General features: G+C 42.7%; 1 protein-coding gene across 4 annotated transcripts in view; it reads right to left on the bottom strand.

Moving 5' to 3' along the window:
* The window catches only part of SHROOM3 (shroom family member 3), a 303,549-nt gene that overhangs the window by 144,943 nt on the left and 136,176 nt on the right, over positions 1 to 22,430 (bottom strand). The gene's annotated exons all lie outside the window — the stretch shown is intronic.

Consider the following 22,430-nt stretch of genomic DNA (forward strand, 5'->3'; position numbering starts at 1 on the left):
CCATTTCCTTTTTTGCTAAATTGACTCACAAGAACTGCCTCCCCTTTACCCTTTCACTTCTGCCATCACTCTTAGAAAAAAAAAATTCAGCATTCCCGAGAAGAAATAACCAAAACAAGATCGTTTGAATTCCACTGAAACCAATTCATCATGTAGTGTTTGTTACCAAAAAAAAAAAAAAAAAAAAAAAGGAAAAAGAGAAAAAGCCTTCCCACTCTCCAAGTTAAAGAATCAGGATAGGAACCTAGACTTTGAGAGACACAGAAGCAGCATGGAGTGAACTGGAATTTGAGAACTGAGGCCAGAAGAGATGAAAAAATCACCTGGAAGTTCTGGAGACGGCTAGCAGTAGTGGGTGCACAACAATGAGAATGTACGTAATGCCACTGAATTGCCCACTTAAAAATGGTTAAAATGGTCCATTTTATGTTACATACATGTCTTAGTCTGTTTGAACTGCTGTTACAGACTGGGTGGCTTACAAACGAGAGAAAATTATTTCTTACAGTTCTGGAGCCTGGGAAGTCCAAGATCAAGGCACCTGCAGATTGTGTCTGGTGAGAGCCCACTTTCTGGGTCATAGAGAACTGTCTTTCTGCTATAACCTCACATGGCAGAAGGTGCGAAAAAGCTCTCTGGGGTCTCTTTTGGAAGAACACCAGTCCCATTATGAGAGCTCCACCCTTATGACCTAATCACCCTCTAAAGACGCCCACCTCCAAATATCATCATATTGGGGATTAGATTTCAACATGTGAGTCTGGGGGGGGGGGAGGGACACAGATGCAGGCTATGGCAGCACACTTTTCTACAGGTTTTTTAAATGGGGGAAATCACCTTATAAGCCACGCTTTAAGCTGGTCCTCCAATTCCTGCCCACCATGGAGGACAAACAGGTTAAGATGGTTAAACCCCTGAATGGTTTCTCACTTGAACGAGGACTACTGAACTCAGGTGCAAGCAGCCCTCAATCACCAATCCCCAGAGTCGCAGCCCCACCTTAGCTGGGTCTGGAGAGAGCTCCTCCATGAGTGAGAAGTTGCACGTGGAAAGAGGGAAAGAATCAAGAGTTAGCTCGGAGAGGAATAACACCAGGATCCCTCCAGAGGGACGCCAATTTCATTTTACAATAAAACCCCAGATTACAGACGGAAACATGGAAAAGTTAGGGATGGGCTCGCAGGGAGCATCTCATTGGAAAAAATACACATACAAACCAAACAAGAATCACTACAAGAATGTATCAAGATATGTGACTATTTGAAAAATATATGAAGTGAATGCATAAAACAAAGAGTATAGTTATTTTTGCAAAAGAGGTGGTTGAACCTCCAAATTAAGACAGATAACGCTAACCACTCGGCTTTTTCTTTTTCTTTTTTTTCCTTTTTTTGTGCATCAATTTTCTCATTCTCAAAGCAGAAGAATCCTCAGAACCAGTTCTCTCCTTTTCAGAAAGTCAAAATTACCAAAAACTAATAGCTGTGGTCTTGCTAAACAATAGGACCTTTCCACAAACGCTGTCACTTAACTCATACCTCGATGGCACATCACTCACTGAGAGCAGGAAAGTAAACATTTTCTGAAATAAGGATGATTTTCTTTGGCTGGACACACTACATGGTGGTTACTAAATGTCCTAGTTTTATAATAAAAGAAGACCGGCACTGGGTTTATTGCTTTGGTTTGACAGATGATGGTCAAGTGTAGCGCTGAGATTACATCCTCATTGCCCTTTGTAAAGGAAAACAACATGCCATCAATTTTCCTTGCAGAAATGCTTCTCCTCTGCTTGTCTGGGGGATTCTTCAAAGCCCTTTGCCCTCTGCCCTCCAAAAGATAAATAAAAATAAAGCTAAATGCGTACCAGGTGGCAAGAACTGCCTGAAACAAGTTTGGTAATCTAAACTCAAGGCTAATAAAATGTTTACAGTTCAGGAGTATCTACTGAAAAAGGAAATTAATGCTGTCTCTGCTGTTAACATGCGTCAGAATGTCAAATTGCGTGGGTACGTAATGATTCTGCACGGTCCACTTAGTTGAGTGTTGGAAAGTTGTACATGGACACAAAGATACTGCTAACACTGCTCTTTGCATCTCTTCTGATTCTGAGGGAGCCATTTGAAAGGAAAGAAAAAGTTTACATTATTCAGCTTTTCACATGGTCAAAAAATGTAGGACTGTGATGCTGAAGGCAAATGGTCAGAAACAGATCCTAAAAATGTTCTATGCGGACGTTGAGGTCCTGAGAGCCTGGGAAAATGATTACTTGGCTTCGTAAGGTTGAATGTCTACTCTAGAAATTAAATAACTGCCCTTCTCCATTCAGCTATCACGAAATAAGAAACAGACAAGTTTTCCGAAATATAAAATGGTTAGGGAAGAGGAATTATGGATAATTGTATATCCCAAATGCACTTAGGATTTTCCAAATACAGCTAATTTTTTAAAAAATATTTTATTTATTTATTTGAGAGAGAGAGATAGCGCATGCATGTGAGCAGGGAGGGTGGGGGGCAGGGGCAGATGGAGAGAGACAAGCAGATTCCCCGCTGAGTGTAAAGCCCGATGCAGGGCTCCATCCCAGGACCCTGAGATCTTGACCTGAGCTAAAGTCAGATGCTTAACCAACTGAGCCACCCAGGCACCCCACATCTAATTTTCAAAAATTAGAATATCAAGTACACTTTAAACCAAAATATATTGAACATCATTTATATTTTACTGATGCATATATAATAATGATGTTATTATTATTATTATTATTATAGCAGCCACCATTCCTTAAATGTTTGCTGTATATCAGGGGTTCTCAGATGTGAACAAGCATCAGAACTACCCAGAGGGCTTATTAAAACTCAAACTACTGAGTTCTACTCATGAATTTTTTTTAAATTGTGTTGAAACACATAAGATTTATCATCTTCTACTGTTTTTAACTGTGCAGTTCAGTAACATTAAGCGTATTTACACTGTTGTGTAACTAATATTATTCCCTATGCTGTACTTTTTCTCTCCCACCTATCCACTTTCTGTCTCTGTAAGTTAGACTCACTCTAGATACCTCATGCAAGTTGGAAACATGGAATTTGTCTTTTTGTGACTGGCTTATTTCACTCGGCATAATGTCCTCAAGGTTCATCCACATTGTAACATGTGTCAGAATTTCCTTCTTTTTTAAGACTGAATAATATTTCATCGGATGGATAGACCACATTTTGTGCAGCCATTATTCATGGATGGGCACTTGAGTTGCTTCCGTCTTTTGGCTATTATGAATACGCTGCTATGAACATGGGTGCACAGCTACCTCTTGGAGACACTGTTTTAAGTGATCTGGGGTCTATACTCAAGAGTGAAATAGCTGGATCGTATGGTAATCCTAGGTTTAATTTTTTGAGGAACCACCACACTGTTTTCCATAGCACTCCCACCAACAGTGCGCAAAGGTTCCAATTTCTCCACATCCTCTACAAGACCTTTTTTTTTTTTTTTTTTTTTTTTTTTGCTAGCGGCCATCTAGTGCGTGTGAGGCAGCATCTTACTGTAGTTTTGATCTTCGTTCCCCGATCGTTGATGTTGAGCACTTCTCATGTGCTTATTGGACATCTGTATACCATCTTGGGAGAAATGTTTATTCAAGTTCCTTGCCCTTTTTATAATCAGGTTCTTTGTTTTATTGTTGAGTTCCATATACTCTGGATATTAACCCCTTATCAGATACATGATTTGCAAATACTTTCTCCCACCTCTGGGTTATTTTATTTTGGGGCCAGAGAATTTGCCTTTCTAACAAGTTCCTCAGTGACCCTGGTGGCCCAGGGGCCCACTTGGAGAAACTGTTCTCCATGGCCGTATTGTGAGCGCTTCACAGATACGATCTCAGCTAAGTCTCACATTATCATCCTTGTTTTCCAGAAGAGGGAATGAATGATTGCTCAAAGAGGTAAAACTTGCTCAAGGGGCTTCCACAGAGAAATGGTAAAGCAGGGGCTTCCCCCCCTTCTGAGCTGGCACGGCGCTACTCCACCCCTGCCACAATAAGTCAGAAAAGGTCCACAGAGACTATGCTCTAATGAACAAGGCAATGGGTATGAGAGTATAGTAAATGTTTTATAAGCTCTGCCTCTCTTTAAATCAGGCCTAACATTTCTGGACTCCTTTCCTTGGATGTTATGTTCTGGCTCTGTCACGATGAATTGGGACAGCAAAGGAATCTGCTTGCAGTCAGTGGGGGAGATGGTGGTGGTGGGAGGCGTGGCTGGGACACGTTGCCAAAGAACTGCACACCGGACTGACCTGATGAATGAACTCCCTCGAGAACTCAATGTTCAGCTTTGGTAGACTAGGCAAATTTCGAGCTTCCGCCCAATGCTGTCTGTGTTTGACGTTTCCCTGATAGCAATATCCAGTCAGGAGCACAGCTAGCCAGCCTAGAGGGGCCCTTCATGTGCATAGTGAAAAGGCACTTCTCAGACCAACGCAGCCGGCCCCACCGTGCCTGGCCAGGCCAGCTCAGAACAGGGGGAGAGCCCCTGCGTGCTCTTTAACTGGGCACGGTCCAGTGAACAGCTAGAGTGAGGAGTGACAAGGTGGAGTCATGGCGACTGTCCACATACTTTAACAACCCTGATAAAGGTTAGTGTAACTATTGGATAAAGGGTATATGTGGCCACACGTAGATGTATATATATGCAGGGAGTATATATGGCTTCCTGATGACTCATTTCCATGGATCACCAAAGGCTGGTGGTAACCTAATATCCATGATGGTTTTAAGTACTGAGTGTAAAAACAATTTATAGTTTAGTGAATTCATTGATTTTGGTGTGTACCAGCACATCAGATTAGTGACTCATTCTCATGTAAAGCTGGCCCTTGAAGGGCAGCCTATCCCTTGTTAGGAATGAGAAAAAGAAAATCCATAGAAACCAAACCCAACAATATTCTTGCAGAACCTGGTGCTTTGTGTTGGATTCCACAGCTGCGAAGCCAAAGCGTGGTGGTTCACGGCACTTAGGGATAGAAAATGTGGAGGTCCCTGGATGAAGACATGGGCTTTATTCGTCTTCAGATGTTGACATTCCCCAGAGCCACAGCAACAAAAACAGAATTAAGACGCAAAAGGAATTCAGAACCTTCCTTTGCTATCCCAAGCCTGGGAATCTTTTCAAATTTAAATGAATATCTGTCAAACTAATTAAGAGAAGATGCAATGCTCTCATTCTGTGCTCATTAGAGAACTTTACTGGTCATAAATTCCTCAGAGAGTGGGAGTGAATAGGTCTCTACCCTCTTGCTTAAGATTCCTGGCTTTGTTTATTTCCAGTTTGGCCTGTTCATCTTCTAGATCCAGAAAGATCGCAAAACATGCCTTGAATTAAGTTTTCATTTTATGAAATTTTACAAAACAGAAAAATCAGAAATGGGGAAAACGATGATGAGATGTTGCAACTTATGTTTTAGAGTCAACAACACTGGGAGAGATGACGAGTAACACTTTACCACTGACTAGCATCTTCTTTTTCCCAAGATGTCTTATTAGTAGATTGCAAAGCTCAAAAGTTTCACAGACATGGACACACACTCACACACACACACACACACACTTGAAAGTCTTGCCATCAGTTTCTCAGATTCTGAAATTGATGCTCAGTAAACTGATCGGATAAAACATATGTAAATTGTGGCAGTCTGGGTGCAGCTTGACGTACTAAGACCTCTACCCACATGTCCCTGCAGCATTTATTGGGTTCTTGCCAGCTGCCCAGTACAATACTGTGTATATAATTTAATGTATATGTATGAAATGAATAACCTGGGTAACTCTGCAGGCAGAGCTCTTTTACCCTCATTTTACAGATAAGGAAACTGAGACTCAGAGCGGCCATCTTGCATTATCCTGGTAAGCAGCAGAGTCATTAGTGAGCAGGATATTTAAGAATACTTGTTTGTTTAAAATAGATGATATCATGCCTTTAACAGATTTTTGGAAATTTGAAATGGTAAAGAATGATTCTGCATAAAAAATTTTATTATTAGAAAGAAAGTTAACCGTAGCTATTAGAATGTCTACCAAATGTCTTTGAAGATACATTCCAGAAAGCAATGATTTTCTCATCTTTTTAAAGCCTACATCTTTTCCTTATTTTTTTCTTTGCTCTGAGATTTATGGCCCTGAAAATATATTTTTTCCCTTTTTCATCAATTCCATTTGGCTTCCCTACTGGTATCACTTAACTGAAGTGCTCAGTGTCCCCAAGCACTTGGGCAGCCCTATATTATCTCCTCCATTTGCACTTTATATCTTAAATAGGATTACTGTAATTTTTGCTTACCCACGTTAGAGGGATGGGTTATACTTACTTGCTCTCTGACAGCATACCAACGGTTTAAAGGGATATAGAATAGCCAAAGGGATACAGAGTATGAGGCGATGATACCAGTCAAAATCAAGTCTAATTTATTTTTCCCACTTTTCTTAGGATTCCTGTAATGAGAACTATTCATTCTCTCCCACTAATATGCAATGAAATGGTGCTTGGCAATTTCTCCTCTGGGCTGAATGTCACTGACACATTGTTGTTTTCTGGGTAAATTTCCACTCCTGATCTCTCCACTCTTGTTTTTCACTAAAATTGCTATCAGAGCCATCATTTCTGCTGCTGTGCCACACTGTTGAAATCAGGGTGAAATAGGGCCAATCTATCTTCTTACAGCCATCGTTTCACACATACCGCCATATTGATACTCACCAACATGGGACATTGCTTTTACAGCTCACGTTTGCATTGTAGAAGAGGATATTTAAATCAAAATCAGTTTTACGTTTACTATTAAGGCTTTGTTCAGCAGCGGATTAAATGTGCATCCACTTTGCCCCTTGAGGAATCCTATCCAAAAGCCGCATTAGATTGATTTTGACATGTTAGAGATAAAATGTACCTTAGACACAAACTAGTTCACATTTTTGGTTTTATAGATAAATCCTTAGTTTTGTACATACAAATAATTAATCATTTATTTAAAATTCAATCTAGAATGAATAGAATTCCCAGATCTCTTACTCTGAGTGCGATGTCACTTTTGTCTCACAAAACTTACAACTGTAGGGGCACCTAGGTGGCACAGCAGTTAAGCGTCTGCCTTTGGCTCAGGGCATGATCCCGGCGTTATGGGATCGAGCCCCACATCAGGCTCCTCCACTAGGAGCCTGCTTTCTTCCTCTCCCACTCCCCCTGCTTGTGTTCCCTCTCTCGCTGGCTGTCTCTATCTCTGTCGAATAAATAAATAAAATCTTTAAAAAAAACCCCAAAATTTACAACTGTAGTATTTCTACACCCTCCTTCTTCTCCCCTGCCCATACCACTTTAGGTGGTCGTGATTTCAAAAGTTTCCCACACTAACAATGATTAACATCAATCCTCGAAAAACAATGATTTCTAATATTTTCAAAGCATTCCTTGAATGATTCTCACTTTAACATTTTAACAAGAAAATTCAGACTTTCAAGAGATCATTCTGATTAACCACCTTACTAGACTGACACACAGGCAACTTAGACACTGCCCAGGTCCTAAGCAGGAGGGATAGACTCAAATGATGCAGCTAAGCTCAAAAGCAATCATGTGTTTTTACTTAGGAAACAAAACTGAAACACCAGAGCTATAAAATCATCTCCACCTACTCGTGCATAGCATTTTGACTCTATCGTGCTTTAGGGACAGTCAATATGCCATGTCAGCAACTTGACATAAATGTAGCCAGAACATATTTGATCCCAACCTTCCTAAGAGCAGCTATCCAACACTCCCGAGTATGATACAGGCTGGAGTGGGGGTTAAAAGCACCCTCTTCTAAGGCAATCAGAAGCTCAAGTTCTCCTATATGGCCCCCGTTGCCTCAAGACTGGAATGCATTCAAGCCTTAGGAACCTAAGATGCTGCTCTTATTCCAGTATTTCAGGGGTGATACTGCATAGAAAGCCAGAGACTTCAGTTACAAGTGAGTAAATCTCAGTCCTGTTAGTTTCAGAGTATGCATCTTTCAAAGATCTCCATCTCAAGGAACACAAGCTGATCAACGCCAGGAGCATTTACAGCACGTTGGATTCGGGCAAGCTGCAGGGGGCCCATCCATCAGCCTCCAGCTTAGTACAAATACGGAATAGAATACAGCGCAAAGTGTTGGTGATGACGACAAAAATAACACATATCGAGCACTTTGTGCTAGTTACTTGCATTAGCTCATTTAATCCTTATAATCACCGTCTGAAGAAAATACTATTACCCTCATTTTGACGATAATAAAACTGAGGCACTGGGAGAGAAGTGGTCTGCTCCAAGTTCCATAGTCTCAGAAAGTCGGCAGCAGAGCCAGGATCAGAATCCAGGCAGTATGACTTCCGGCTCTCCCCCTTCACACTTACGTCCTTTTTGCGCAGGGAGTTCTATTAAAGCATCGGAAGACGTAATGACATTCGTCACGGTGAAAAGTAATTTGATTTCCTACAGGCTAAGAGGGATTCAGCTTAAAAACTATTTCCTACAAATAAGTTTATTTACTGCCATGAATTTTACTTTTGCCTACTATCTACGAATATACTTCCTTTAGTAAGCCCCAGACTTGGCTCATCTTTCAAAAATAAAGCAAAAGCTTTCCACAGAGAATAAAATCCAGAAAATTGACATATGGCCATAGCAGTCATTTATCACCAATTTATACTTTTTTACAGTTTTCAATAAGACACAATTAAATGCATAGCAAAATGTGGCTTACTTTTATACCTTGTAAGATATGAATACCTAAAATCTGGGGAAAAGCCCTTTGTCCACCTTCTCCTCTTTGAGATAGCAGGATGATCTACAGGGCTCTGTAACTTTCTAGCTGTTCTTAGAACCATCTGAGTTTTTTGCGTCATGAGCAGTACTTAGCACAAGAATTGGGTTGGAAAGTACTCAAGAAACAGTTTGTGAAATAAAGACAATCAAGGAGAACAGAGAAGAAAGAACAGAAGGAAGGTTCTGTGACCACTCCTGGATGGCTTCACGCTTGGCAAGCCTTTGAAGAGCCACCTTTCCCTTTCCTTAAAGGGGAGCCTTGAAATGTGGAGGGACTTTCTCGCCTCCCTCTCCTACTCCGCCCTTTATGGCCACAAAAGAGCTGCGTGTCCACAGGGTGTTCAGCCAACCAGTTTAAAAAGCCAACACTTTAGTCAATCTGGTTGTTGGTTTTTCCCACCCACAATTGCCCCAGTAACTGGCCTGATGATTTTTTGGACTGAACCGCCTGGCGATATGAGACTTACGTACAAAGCAGACAGCCCAGACTAAGCCCGTAAGAAGGTAGACCAGTTTTTCCCCTATACAAATGGAGGAAAGTAATTTCAATTCTCGAAAAGCAATAGGCAGGCTAATTTCCTGCTGAAAGAGACAGTCCCATGTTGAATAATAACCACCTGGTGCTCCCACCAGCCATTATTTAACTCAGGGTTTCTCAGCCTTGGCACCATTTGGGCCAGGCGATCCTTTGTTATGGGGACTGTCCAGTGCTTTGCAGGCTGTTCCGCAACATCCCTGACCTCTGTCCTCTGGATGCCAGTAGCACACCGCCCCACTTGTGACCACCAAGAATGTCTCCAGATCAAAAATGTCAACTGTCCCCTGGGAGATAAAATCACCTTGGTTGAGAACTACTTATTTAAATTTTTAACTCACTGAATTTTCTTCTTTCTCTTTTCTGGAGAACAAGTTATGAATGGCTCATTTTAAACGCTTTGATAGCTCTTCTCTTTCTTTCTCAAAGGTATAACAGATCTCAGAGTAGTATGAAAAAGAGACTTTCCACTTTTCTCTGATTCTCAAACTCGGTTTGATCCTTGTGTTTCTCCACGGGGATTCAGTGGCAACCAAGAACGATAACACTCTGTGCTTGAACATAAAGTTCTGATCCCTGGCACCTTAACACTAGTAACTCCTGAATTCCCAATACTCCTCTTCCCACAGGAGACTAGCTGTTTGTTTTCAATTCCAGCACAGCGAAAAAGCATTTTTAATTTGTGAAAGCATAAATGGGGGCATTTATAAAAACATCATACCTATGGGCCATGAAAACTGGCAGCACCATCAGGAACATTCCAGAGCAGTGACCAAAGTTACAGTCACCAAGTGTCTTATCAAGACTGTTTCTTGATAAGACGGTTAAGCACATTTTCTTTGGGTGCAGTTGGCCGCTGAAGCCTCATGCTGGTAGTTAACAATAAATATTCTTTGTTGAATTATTAAATGTCATACCAAGAGTAGCTTCAGTGGCCTTCTGTATCCCAGGAAAACACCCTGCTCATGTGAAAACCAGGAGTAGCATAGTTCTCTGCCTTCTTTCCAGTGGTTTCTATAGTCCAATGGTGTGCTTCTCTACCTTGAACATAAGTAGCCCAGTATTCCAAGGCACATCGGGAAGGAGCAAGCAGTCTATGTTACCTGCCCTTTGACTCACATGGCATCATGGCACACACCTCTTTCGGGGCTCCCTGCTCATCAGGGAGTCTGCTTCTCCCTCTCCCTCTGACCTTCCCCCTCCCCCTCCACTCTCTCTCTCCAATAAATAAATAAAATCTTTAAAAAAAACCCCACAAAAACAAAAACACAAGAACAGCAGCAACAATGGCCACCTTCACCACCAGCTCTGTGGCGAGCGTGCTCCCTGCCAGGCCTGAGGTCAGGCACTTCACTCTCACTATCTGTCCCTTATCCTCGGAACAGCCCTGTGAGGTAGATCATATTTCCTCCAATTTACAGATGAGGTTCATGGACTTGTGTCCTGCCCATCTCTAGATAGAAGACGATGAACTTGGAATTCAAACCCAGGACCATTCAACTCCAAAGGCTGAGCTACTCTACCATCACAGGAAGTACAGGGAGACAGAAAGAACACTACTGACATGTCCGCCATCGGGAACAAAAGAAAATCCTGCTTTCTCCGAAAAAATGGGAAAAGGTTTGGGATCCTCTGCGTTACTATCATTTTATTCTTGAAAGGAAGAGAAAGGGTGTTGAACTAGCTGGCTGCAGCTGGGCGTTATTCTCTGTCCTATCTTGAAAGGACTGATTACCCACTGCCGGAGGTTTGGCTGTACCTGGAAGGGGCAGTAACAATTTCCTTTAATATCAGTTGCTCGTTCTCTGAAGAGGCATAGCTCAAGATCAGGGTGTTTTTTTCTCTGTCTCAAAAGCTACTATTGAAGCCTTCCTTTTAATCTTTAACCATGATGCTTAAATAAGGAACTTTTTATTGTTATCTAATAGCTAACACCTTACCACACACTATGTCAAAGTTCTTAGGTTTATCAGTCTTTGCTAGGAAGCTATAATCTTCCACTGAGCTGCTGAAGCTGAAAACCAGGGAGTCATCCTAACCGCCCCCCTCTCCTTCACCCAAAGAGCCAGGCTGTCATCAAGTCCACCCGTTCTACTTTTGGGACCTTGAATCCACCCCTTCCGCTTCCCCCACCGTAGTCTTAGTGCAGGCCGCCATTATTTCTCACCTGAACCGGTCCTCTTTTTTTCCCACCGGTTTCTTTTCCAGGCTTGCCATCTTCCCAGATGCAGCCAGAATGGCCTTTCTCAAACACAGATCTGATTTTTGTCGCTGGTCTGCCTTTTATATCCTTCATTAGCTTCCCATCACCTTCAGGATCCTGCTTAAACTCAAGAGCACCTATGTTCCCCAAAGAATCCTAAATACATTCCAACAGGGCTCCCCTGAGCCCACCTGGCACCTTGTGCAAATCACACAGAGGCCCCTCCTCCAAGTGGCCGCAGCTGCTCCGGGGAGCAAAGCGTGGGCTGGACTGCAGCCCTGCTCCCACCTCATTTCTGCCCCTCTTCCAGAAGGTCACAAGCATACAGTCACCCCACAGCCCTGACTTAAGGTCCAGTTCAAGCACCTGTTTGTTTACTTTGTCTAAAATGCCTTTACCCACTAAATCCACCTACCTAACTCCTATTCATCCTTTTAAAAATCAAGGCATTCATCTTCCTACAGGAAGCTTTCACCTATTCTATGCTACCAGAAAAACTCTGGGCTACCATGGCATGCCTCTTACAGATTTTCTTGTCTATTTCTCCCACTACACACTGCATTCTATGACAGCAAGGCCCCTGTCTTTCAGATCTGCATGCCAGAAAGCCTAGCACAGTGCCTGGGAGAGTGCAGATCAACAGTTGCTGAGTGTGAAATCAATGATGCCTCCACCTCCTGATTTCCTAGTCTTGTCACCGTGTGAGACCCCCCAGCAATTTGGAGATTAGGCCATGGGGCTCTGTTTCCTCGGATTACATAATCTCTACTCAAAGAACAAGGGGCCAGACCTCATTTAGCAATTATTCCATTAGTCTATGATTAAGAAGAACAAACATCTTGGATTTCAACTTCCTGTCCACTCCTGACAAGTTCACTAATACATCTGTCATTGATTGTTTTGTCCTTCACTGGATCCTGCTCCCTCCTCCTCTCAGACTTGCTCTCCTTAACATCCGGCCAGATATGGCGGTGTGTGGGAATCTGTGGTACTCTTTACCTTTACGAATGTTTGGACATTTTCATAATAAAGAAATAAAAATACATATTAAAAAATAAAGAGTTATCCACACTCACCGAACCACAGGCTCAACTTCTTCTATTTCTACCTTCCGTAGGGCTCTTTCTCCTTAGTCCTACTTGGTTCTCCCAATTGGCCCGCCCTGGATGGCCACGCTGATTTCATTTAGGACTTCACTCAGCTCTCCTAGTCCCTTCCTCCTCAAATCTCTCACTATTTCTCTCCTGATATGAATCAAGAATTCTCTTTCTTCTCCTATTTAAACCAGGCCAAAGGGAATAGAGCCACCAGACTTTAACTCCCTGTCAAAGGCACTTGTATATCTGTAACCATTTTATTTATGAAAAATGTTCAATTGGGTACAGAGCCATTTTAGGAAGGATTGGGCAGGACTAGCATGTGTTTTTGTCAGAGACAGATGGTGTTGTGTCCTTGCTTGCAACTCTTCTAGAAAAGCATGGCTCCGACCAAGCCCCTGCCGAAGGGATGAGGCTGGGCCAGCCTACCCCCAGCAATCAGGTTGTTGTCAGTGGGACTTGGAACTGGAGCACAGAGGCTGAGTTAACCAGGTGAAGAAAGTTCAAGAGTTGTGAGGACACCTGGAGTAGAACCCAACAACAGCTCTGTGGCGAGCCAGGGCCGCACACAAGCCAATGTGGGAGGACAGAAACCCAGAAGTTTGGGGACATGCCTCAGATAGCATTTTGTTGCTATTACTGAAAATGACACAAGTGACACTGAACCTACATAGAAATTTAAGCAAAAATGGGAATTTTTTGGAAAGGGCATGAATGGAGATGGCCTCAGGGATTAAAAAATATTGTCAGGTTCTCCCTCACTTCGTCATGTACCATCTCTTTGCAGGTCTGTGTGTGTGTGTGTTTCCTCCCATTTATATATATGTGTGTATATATATATATTTTTCTATAGCAAATAGGATTCTTCTTCTGTGTGTGTCCCCTTCTTCCTGACAGACACAATTCTGATTCAGTTGTAGTACCAGATGACCATGTATTCAGGAAGGTAGGTACTTCCATAGCCCCAAGAGATAAATCATTCTTGATCTACACCAATCACGGTATTCTCATTCCCCCGCCAGTTATGAATCTAGGCAGGGGCATAGGACAAAACCCTAGCTAATGAGATCTGACCAAAGAAAGTGTGCAGAAGGGTTTTTTGGAAAAACGTTCCTCATTCTTGATAAAATACACAAAACTGGAACTCCATCCTGCTCTTGGACACAATTGTGTGAGTAGGTGATGCCTGGAGCTGCAGCAGCCATATTGTAATCACTAGGGGCAAATCTGGGGATGAAAAATCATCATGCTAAGGAGGTTAGAATGGGAATAGATAAGCCTGGAGCCTTGATGACATCACCATGCCATTCAATTAACCTTAGAACCAAGTTTTCCAGGAAATTAGTCTGAAGGAAGAGCAATGGAACTGATGTTCAAAGTCAACTAAAACAAGGGACTATGCAGTCCAACGAGAAGTCAAGAGCTGCCTACTTGCTAAATTGTAATAAAGGATAATGGTTATTGACCTTTTACTATGTATCGGGCAGTGTTCCAAGCTTTATATGTATGACCTCATTTAATCTACATAACAACCCAACAGGGTAGATACTTTCATTATTTCCTATTTTTCAGATGGGTAAACAAGACCCAGAAACACTGAGTAATTTAACCAAGGTGACAAACTCAGCAATGCCAAGATGGGAACTCACACTCAGGTTTCTAACTCCTTCTGACTGAATAATTAGGTTAAACCTGAAGTGTTAATGGCTTCCTACAATTGGATTTCCACAAGCCACCCTCATATCTTTTCCAAGAACCCTTTTTTTTTTAGTTTGAGCTGGTCTGAGTGGGTTTATGTTCATTGCATCCAAATGTTCCCTCAGGCACCAGCATTGGCCAGAACTCAGGCTTTCTTTCCCCACCCCATAATAAGTCTGTGACTCTCAATATCCAATTGTTAAATGCACTGAGTCCAAATCCCACACTAAAACCCTGATTTAGTGGAATTCATGGTTCCCTGGTTTGCTCCTTCCCCAATTCTCATGTGGCAGGTGTTAGTCCGAGGGCACTATTTTTTCACGCGAGGGCACTTTTATGGGCATGATTTCCAGTGTGATGTGACGATCAAAGTATCAATGAACATCTAACAAGGGATGCAACCATTGATACTGGTTCAAATAATTGCCCTATTAAACCCTCACCTCTAATTTGATCTGTTTTGTAACTTCGAAGTTTCTATATTAAGTGACATCCTGCCATCACGTATGTCTCTGTAGCTCCGGGCAATCAGGAAGGCATTTCTATGGCCTTCCTACTGTTTATTCATGTCACACCCACACTCCCTCACTCATTCAACAAATATTTGAGTATCTGCCATGCCCCAGGTACTATGCTAGGCACTGGGTATCGACAGGTTCCATTCTTTGCCCTCACAGAGGGCAATAAAGTGTAATGATATGCCAGATCACCTGTTTTCTCTAAATCAACAGGAGAGCTATAACAGATGAAAAAGGTGCATAGAATATTTTGTGAGCACATCCAATGTAGGATTTAAGAGTGCAGACCCTGCTGGCTGACTGCATGGGTTCAATTCCAGCTCGGTCATTGGGTGACCTTGGATTGATTAGTTACTGAACTGGTTATGTCAATTGTTTAACCTGGTAAATGGGGATTAAAACTGCAGCTTTGCCGTAGGGTCATTATGAGAGCATTTTAACAGACCACGTAGAACATAATAAGCATAATTAAAGTGTTGATTCAAAAGAAGAAATGAGCTAGAGTCCGTTCTACCCACTGACCATAACTAAGCAACTTTGCAGCAAGCAGTGGTGATATGACAACATGCTGACCTCAGAATCTGTGAAGAGGAGCACAGTGTAGTCAGCCCTGGGGAGCACTGGGGCTCCAGACACCAGGACCAGGGTCGAGGCTGCAGGAAGTTTACTCCCCTGGCCGCCCCTCACCTAAGTGAAACAGAGTCTCCACAACTAGTTGTTTCTTGCTCTCAGAATCCCCCAACCAAGCTGTTGGTTAAAGAGAATTTAAGGTGACATTTCCTGCAGAATTTAGTTTTCAACAAGCAGATCTCAGAAGAAGACAGAACAACAAAATTTGGAAGAAATATTAGAAGTCAAGCTGGTGTTCAAATGTTGGACAACCTCTCTGACCGTGGGTTACCCATCTTCTCCTAGAACATTTCTATTGCTGAGGATGTACATTTTTAGATAGCCTTTCCCTTTGTTGATGATTAAGTTGCCATCAAGTATTTTGTTTGATTATTCCCAAGTCACTTATTTTGGTTCTAGAGCAAGACTACCCCAATTCTAAATGATGGTCTTCAAATGCTTGGAGAAAAGGATCCCCTTGCTTCTAGTTTCTGAGCTAGTCATCACTTGACATGAGTTATACCCCAAATCCTTCAGGCGCAAAGGAGGAGATTAATAGGATCCAGACATGCTCAGTGTCTAGGAAGATTATCTTGAGAGATGGTTCTCGAACTGCCCTGGAAATCCAATCTTGCTTCTGGGCTCTGGAGAGAAGGAAAAGACCTCGATTCCTCATTTTCCTTATATCTGCAACAAGTTCCTCCTCAATTTGAATCCGATGGCCGACATCAAAACTCAAACACGAGTGCATTGCAATCACATGGGAATTCAGTGGAATTCAATAGGATTTTGTAGTTGAAACTTAAACCAAATGTCTCAAAATACACCTGTCCCTAGTGAGTATGGATTTAGTACTTTCATAATAGAAGCAATGGTTTGGCTAAAACAAGGCCAGTTTGTAAAAAGTACATTTTCCCCTCTGTATGTGTGCAGATGGAGAATTGGGTCCTCTTTAGGTGACAGAATTGAATACTTAGGGAGCCAAGGTTGGGAGTTTGATTCCCGTAAGAATAATCAGTTTTGATCTGAACAAAGCCGTCTTCCATGTGCTCACATCGCTCTGTCTTTAAATCCTAGGTAGTAGTAATAATAAACAAATAGACAATAGCTAACAATTACAGAAATTTTTCTGTGTGGTTGGCACTGTGCTAGAGGCTTTAAATGAATGATTTCATTAATACCTCTCAACAGCTCTGTGAAGGAAGTTCAGAGGGTTCATTCAGAGTAAATAGGCAGGAGGCCCGGACCTCTGCCCCTCCTTGCACTGGCCTCCCCTCTTCCTCAAACAAGTCATTTAAGCCTCCCACATCCCCGCTCCCGGGCCTTTGCACTCGCTGTTCTCTGCTTCTGGTGCTCTTCCCCAGCTCACCACCCTCCTTCAAAAACCACATTAGTGCGGCCTTCTCTGGCAGCCCTTTAGAAAACTGCAATATCCCTCTCAGCCATCATATACTCATCATATACCACACGTCCCTGCTTTATGTTTTCCCACAGCGGTTATCAGTTTATAACCCTCGACACAACTGACTTATTTGGGTTTGTTATCTGTCTCCCTTGACCAGAATGTGTGCAAGAGTTTTTGTCTACATTTGCTCACAATCCTCAACCCGGCATCTAGAAATACAACTGGCACACGGTCCGTACTCCGTAAATATTAATTGCTTAGTTTTATACATGAGGCAACAGGCACAGAGAGGGTAAGTGGTCTGGCTTTTTATAGAAGGAAGACTTCTTAAGTACCCACATTCCAGAAACCAAACTCGGAGCCCATTTCCTTTTCCTGGGGGTTGGTGGCATTCCCTTTGACCATCAGGGACAGTACATCAGATCTGAACAACGCTTCATGAGTAGAAGAGGCACTACCATTCAAGAATACCAGGAAGTACCTCACGTATGTACTGTACTCAAGGATCACACTTGGGGAGGCACAAGCGCTCGTTGGAAGATTTTGCGACCCCACTGGGAAATTTTATTTGGTAAGACTGGAAGGAAATTTTAAAACATCGCACTGAAAACTGAAAAGGACATAAAGTTCTCACGAAGGTATTTTCCCAGGGTTGTACAACGGCAAGAGTGACAGCATAGAATACTCCTTCAGAAATGCCACTCAGGGGCGCCTGGGTGGCGCAGTCCTTAAGCGTCTGCCTTCGGCTCAGGGTGTGATCCCAGTGTTCTGGGATCGAGCCCTACATCAGGCTCCTCCGCTGGGAGCCTGCTTCTTCCTCTCCCACTCCCCCTGCTTTTGTTCCCTCTCTCGCTGGCTGTCTCTCTCTCCGTCAAATAAATACATAAAGTCTTTTAAAAAAAAAATGCCGTTCAGATTCAAGGATTATTTCCCGCGGTCCTTTTATGTGATTATAGTTACCCTTCCTGACAATGCAGAAATCCAATTCGCAGACAAAGAACATACTCTAGGAGTTGGGTACCTTCCTCAAAAAGCCCAGTAACGGGTAGAGTCTGGGATATAACTCTTTTGTCTCTGTCTAGTGTACCTGCCTCTGTACACACAGCTGCTTGTCAGGCTTCAGGTGTTCATCATTTTCCAGATCCTTCTATCCTGAGGAACAAACTTGGTTTTGGAAATAGCTAACTTAAGGCCTCATTAATTGAAAAGTAACCAACTACAAATACTGCTTCTCCTCTCGCTTTTTTAAAGGGCTACCATTAACCCAGATTCAAGAGACTCATATTGGAACGCAAATATGGTCACAGTAAAATTAGCATCTTTGTCTGAAGTTCATTTCACTAACTAAACAGCCAGGTTTATAAAGCTCACATTATTACAGAGGGAAAAAATGCAGCTGCTGGCTGACAGGGTCACTAAACGCAACAAATACCAGGAAAATCTCAAAATTCCGACCACTTTTTTTCTTAACCATATTTTTGCCAATTATTTTTCCATGGCTTTGGAAACTTGTTTTCACCTCTCCCCTTTTTCCAAAAAGAATCCTACCCTAGGGGAAAAAAATTAAGACCTCAACACCAAGTACAAATTGCTCATTTAAAGAACAGGAATTAAGGATGTGGGGGCTTTTCTTCCTTAAAAGCTCATCATTCTATAGAAAGAATCCGAATCCTGTCCTGATTCTTCTTGAGCAGTGGAGCAGTTTTGGGTTTTGTGTTAGTTAATTTTAATTAAAAAAAAAAAAGGCACCATTCTTGAGAAGCTGTTGCTATGAGACTTCCGGAGCCTCAACAGATGGCCACAGAGCAGTTCTCAGCCCTGAGCTCTGGGCTGTGAAGCCCTCCACTCAGGCATACCATTAACATTCCTGGAATGCCTTCGGAGGCAACAGCAGCCGCCCTCAGACTAGCTCACCCGCAGCTCCGGTCTGGCCTCCCTTGTCAGGGGGCCTGGGCTGAAATCTGCTATAAAGGAATGGTCAGGCCTCTCTAGGAAAAGGCCACAGCAGAGAGGTCGCTGTCCTTCTCAGTTAAGCTTCAGACAAACTTCACCAACACACCCCTGGGGTTGGGAGTTGTTTGGGTGAACGTTGGGACGTAGGCACACATACAGGTGCACAAATGCATATACACGCGTGTGCACACGCACACCGCACTCCACACCGGATTCGCTGCATTGACTGTAGGCCTCTGACCCCCTCTCCCAGCCACCGAGTCATCCAGTTAAGAGGGCAGCTTATTTCTGGACTGAGGCATTTTTAGCGCCCAGACAGAACCTCTGAGGGAGAGGATTAAGGCTTTCTGATTCCTCCTTGGACAGAAAGACAGAAAAGGAAGGAGCAGCGCATGCATTTCAGTTTCTACTTTCTCACTCCTTTCTTGGTGCCATTGGATACATCCTTCCATTTCATCCCCTTTCTCTCTTCCAAGCTGCCATGAGGATACTGACCGACATGCATCAGAGACAGGAAGTAATGAGGCATGTTTAACAAACAAGTGAGAAATCACTGCATAAATATCAGGTCAGTAAGACAAGCTTCTAAGGAAGGAACTTGGAGACCGGACCTCGGGGTCGAATTGCGGGACCACTGCCCTGAAGGGCTGGTCTGGAATGCTGACCCCAGTTTTTGGTGGGAACGGTGTACTGGCAGCTTTATTGGTCACTAAGGAGCTTTGGTACTCGGGGAAAAAAACAAGTGATTGCAAACAGCCATAGCTTTTCAGGGCGGGGCTCATTTAAATTCCACGGCCAGACCCGTGGCGTTAAAACCAGGCCTGGAGTGTACAAGCAGAGTCCCACTTAAAGTGTCCGACGCCAGTGCTCCCTCGGTCACTTGATGGGACATTGGAGCAATCCTACCAGTTTCAGGTCACGGAAGTTGTTTAAAGGCTTTTCTCCCTGTGATATCAGATGAGAAACTACAAATACCACCCTGTCGCCGTCATTTGACATTTTTTTTTAGCCCAATCTGTCCAGCTGAGAGGCAAAGTGACCAGGGACTGCTTCAGTTCCTGCCTTCCAAAACCATCCACGTGTCCTGCCGTGTCGTTTCCCCCTTGTCTCCAAAACGGGAACATTAGGGTTGCTGGAAGTTGCTGCTGTTGTTTTTAAACATGCCTTCTAGAGGCTTGGCCTAACAATGAGTGCCGACTTTTTCCGGTTAACCAGAAACATTATAAGGAAGCCACCTAGAGAGGAGCGGCCATGGGAAGCTGCTTCTTTTTCCATGTGTCTAGAGCTAGGGAACCCCAGCTCACTCGTCTGTCCCTATGGCCTTAGCACACGGAGCAAAGCGAGGTTCACCAGCTGTTCCAGCTTCTGAGCTCACAGGCCTGCCCAGCTTAGCAAAGTCAGGGGCAAAAGGCTGAGATCACGGCCCTTCCGAGGGAGGGAGGGAGGGAGAAAGAGCGGGGGAGGGAGTGGGGTCTGACGTAGGCAGCTTTCATTTGCATAACTGAACATTTCAAGCAGAGCCAATGGCATACGCGATGTGTGTCTGGGAGGGGGAGCTGAGGGCACTCCATTATGCCCCATTGTGTGCTGTCCACAACACCAGAGGGGACCCTCACCACCCTGCGCTCGAGGGAGTCAGGCAGGCATTCCACAGCTCCAGAAAGGATATTTTAAACAATTGTCACTGGGGAAGAAAATGAATTTAAGAAACTTAATTCCCTGCCCCAATCTTACTTTCTAATGATACTGTTCTTGAGATGAAATGTATGTGTGTGTGTATGTGTGTCTTAGTTATTAACGACTGTGTTACATTACATATTTGGGGGGCCCTGCTACTCTGCAGATATGTACAAGGGCTTTCTATACTCTTAATATGGAATGTGGGGTTTCTGTGCCTTTATTTTTTAACTAGAGATAAGAGGTTTTTCAACTAGCTCTCTCTTCCTGTCTGTACCTTTTTAAAGAACTGGGGTTTTTTGAATAGTGGTGTGTGTGTGTGTGTGTGTGTGTGTGTTTTAAGATAGTGATTGGGACTAAGGTAGCATCTATCCTTCTCCATACAAAAATGACATCCTTAACCCAGGAAATCATCTTGGTTTGTACATTTTCTAGGTTGTAATTCATAAGGGAAGGTAGATTTTTGAAATTAAAATTGATGCTAAATATACAATATTTATTTAGCTTTCCAATGTCCATTTCTCCTTTAACTCCCTCGACATTTATGAATTCACTTGGCGTCTACCTATCTACCTACCAACTGATCTGATTTTTCAATTATCATCAACCATCTGTGCTATTCGCACATGTATTATATTTAAGAGGATTACTGTAGACCTGTGCCATGACCACTCTTCAGCCCATGGGTAATGTTATTTCTGATGTTTTCATTCATCATTCATTTTTAGTATTTATACTTAGTATCAGTAAGTATCACTTATTGTAGGAAAATGTTTTTTATAAAAACAAGTTAGCTAACAGATGAGAAAGATGGAATTTTCCAGCTGGCTACAAACATTGGAAGAAAAAGACCTATTTCAGGATGATTGGCATAGATGGTGAGTGAATGGTTCCTAAATGCTTCTCTGCTTTTTTGCCACCTCCATCTGTTTTATTATGTTTGCTACCTGAACAGAATCATTCAGAATTGGTGAATGAGGAAAACTTGTTTCATGAAGGTGTTTCTATCTTTGGGATTAAAAAGGTGGGATAGTAGTCTCAAAACCTCTTTGGATTTATAAATGGACCTTTACCCATTTATAGAATGTTTTCATTAAAAATATCAAAATCAAAGGGAAAATTACTTCCTTTCTATCACAACAAAACAGGCAGGGGTGTAAGCACTAGTCCCAAACCACTAGTCTTTTCACCAACCTCGAATTACTAAATCCTAGAATTACAGGTATGCTGACGGCAATTCAAGAGGGGAGACAGGATGGTCCCCGAAGTATTTGTCAACCAACTTAAAGGAAAATGAAATCAGGATAGAGCTTAATATTCCTAAGCATCTCACTTAGGTGCTTGCATTTAGAATCTGCCTTTTTCTCAAACATCAGAATGAGCAAAGCGATCCAAGCAATACAGTCAAACCTGTCGCTAAAGTGAAATTCGCTAATTTTACTATGTTGGACAAACCTTAAAAAGAAAAACTGCTTTCATACCACAAGAGGAAAAGTTAAAGACAGCTTTAAAAATAAGTGGCAATTAGAATTAGACTATAAATCCTGGAGTTGCGTAATCGAAAGGAGCGAAGATATTCAATCCGATTTTATTTTATTGTACGAGCTGGCATATATATTTGTTGGCCTTAATTAAAAGTTACTTTATTCTATCATCACTTGAGTTTCTCATCAGATAGGAAGGAGTGCACAATGAAGTGTCAACCGCCTGCAAGGGTTACAACAATTTGTCAAGTCCCCCCCACCCCGCCATTTACATCTTTATTTATGCCTTGGTATCATTTTGCCAACGCATCTGGCGGCCAATTGACAGCAATTTCATCAAAAAGGTCTAAACGAAACAACTTCCCTGCCTCTCTTTAATTTACCTTCCCAATGCTGGCATTGCTGTCACGA

This window comes from Ailuropoda melanoleuca, chromosome 11 (genome assembly GCF_002007445.2).
Source record: "Ailuropoda melanoleuca isolate Jingjing chromosome 11, ASM200744v2, whole genome shotgun sequence".
Classification (NCBI taxonomy): Eukaryota; Metazoa; Chordata; class Mammalia; order Carnivora; family Ursidae; genus Ailuropoda; species Ailuropoda melanoleuca.